We start from the raw sequence: 2344 nt of genomic DNA, 5'->3' as shown, positions 1-2344 counted from the left end.
TGGAGGATGGAGGGAAGTTGGGGTAGAAAGGAGGAACCAATTACAAGGATCTACATATAACCTCCTCCCAGGGAAAGGACAGCAGAAAAGTGGGTGAAGGGAGAGGTCAGACTGTAAGATATGACAAAATAATAATAATGTATAAATTATAAAGGTCTCATGAGGGAGGGGGGAGCATGGAGACAGTGGGGAAATGAGGAGCCGATATCAAGGGCTCAAGTAGAAAGCAAATGTTTTGAGAATGATGATGGCAACAAATGTACAAATGTGCTTGACACAATGGATGTATGTATGGATTGTGATAGAGTTGTATGATCCCCCAATAAAATGTTTTTTTTTTGCGGCCCCCTTTTTTTTTAATAAAATGATTTTTAAAATGACTACATGATATTTACTCATCTGTATCTTCCATTTTTCATTTGGCCGCCTATTGCCATCTCTTCTTTATGTCTCTGTTTTACTTTAAAATACAATTCAGTTAGCTATAATCATAATTTAATAGTCTTTAGACTTAATGAATTCTTAGCTGAAAGTAAGATATTTCTCTTGTTTTTCATTAAAAATTTTAATCTAATTATTATTGAGGAAGTATTTAAAAATTTTTGCACATTTTAAATTGCATATTATTCTTGCATACATGTAAAATAAAAATATAAGTAAGTGAACTGTATAAATCTAACTTTTAATATTCAGAACCTTCTAGATTCCTTTATCTATTCAGTGTTGTCCATGTTCATTTTTAACACAGACTGCTCTGTGTCTTCAATTGCATTGTTGCTACAGAATTTTGTTAAGTGACTTGTACTGTTATCTCTATTTCTAGAAACTAAAAGTAATATCACAATTTATCAAACTGAATTGAAAAAGTTATTGTCAGGTGATTTTGAATCAGCTTTTACACATAGCAAACCTACACACAACAGAATGAAACACTGCACAGTCCTGTGCCTTCCTCACAATTGTTCCTATGACTGAGCTCATTGTGCAGTCACTGAGTCAATGAACCTCATTGAGGGCCTTCCTCATTTTTGCTGCCCTTCCATTTTATCACATATAATGGCTTTCTCCACTGGCTGGCCTCTCCTGATAATGTATCCCAAGTATGTAAAACACAGGCTTGCTCTTCTTATCTCTAAAAACTCTTCTTCCAATCAGATTAGCTTGTCTTTCTAGAAGTTCATGGTACTTCCAGTATTCTTCTCCAAAACCACAATTCAAATGTATTGATTCTTCCACATTCTTCTTTATTCAATGTCCAACTTTCACAAGCACATGATGCAATGGAGTATAACTTGGCTTGGGCCAAGCAGACCTTCATCTTCAAAATATAATCTCGGCTCTTCAATGTTGTGTAGCAGATTTACCGGATGTATGGCTATTGATCTTTTAACTATGATCTCTATGAGCATTGATAGCGGATCCAAGTAAGACAACATCCTTCACAACTTCAAACTTTTCTCCATTTATTATGATGTTACCTATTGGTTCAGTAGTAAGCATTTTCTACATTGAAGCCTCCAAACTTTTATCTTCATTATCAAATCCTCCTTACTTTCAGCAAGCAAGACTGCATCATCTGCATGCTGCATGTTGCTAGAAAACCTTCCTTAAGCCTAGATGCTGCACTTTTCTTCATATATTCCATTTCCTCTGATGATTTGCACAGCAAATCTATTGAACAAGTATTGTGGGAGAATATAACCCTGACACACACCTTTCTGGATTTTAGACCATCTCCTTGTTCTGTTCACACTACTGCCTCTTGGTCCATGTAGAAGTTCCTCATGAGCACAATGAAGTGTCCTGAAATGCCCATACTTCTCAAGGTTACCCACAGTTTATTATGATCCACACAGTTGAATGCATCTGCATAGTCAATGAGACACAAGTAAACATCTTTCAGGTAGTCTTTGCTTTCAGCCAAGATCCATTTAGCCTCACCAATGATTTCCCTTGTTCCATATCTTCTTCTGTATCCATTCTGAACTTTGGCAGTTCTCTGTCAATGTACTATTGCAATCATTGTTGAATGTGTTTAAACAAAATTATACTTGTGTGTGATATCAATGATCTATAGTTTGATCATTGTGTCATCTTTCTTTGGAATGGTCACACATATGGATATCATCCAGTGTGTTGGCCAAGAACCTCCCCTTGAAAATGTTTTCATATAGCAACTATTCCATTTTTAGTTAAAAATTTATGTTTTATATATAATTATATCAGGGAATATAACAACATACATGGAAGAAAGATACTTACTTCCTAAATTCTATATAGTATTCTATAAGCACAAGTATGTTTCCATTGATGCGAGCTTACTTCTTTCAAAGGTCATTCTGAC

Source organism: Tenrec ecaudatus, chromosome 2, assembly GCF_050624435.1.
Source record: "Tenrec ecaudatus isolate mTenEca1 chromosome 2, mTenEca1.hap1, whole genome shotgun sequence".
Classification (NCBI taxonomy): Eukaryota; Metazoa; Chordata; class Mammalia; order Afrosoricida; family Tenrecidae; genus Tenrec; species Tenrec ecaudatus.
The sequence above is the reverse complement of the archived record's forward strand: the minus strand, read 5'-3'. Positions refer to the sequence as shown.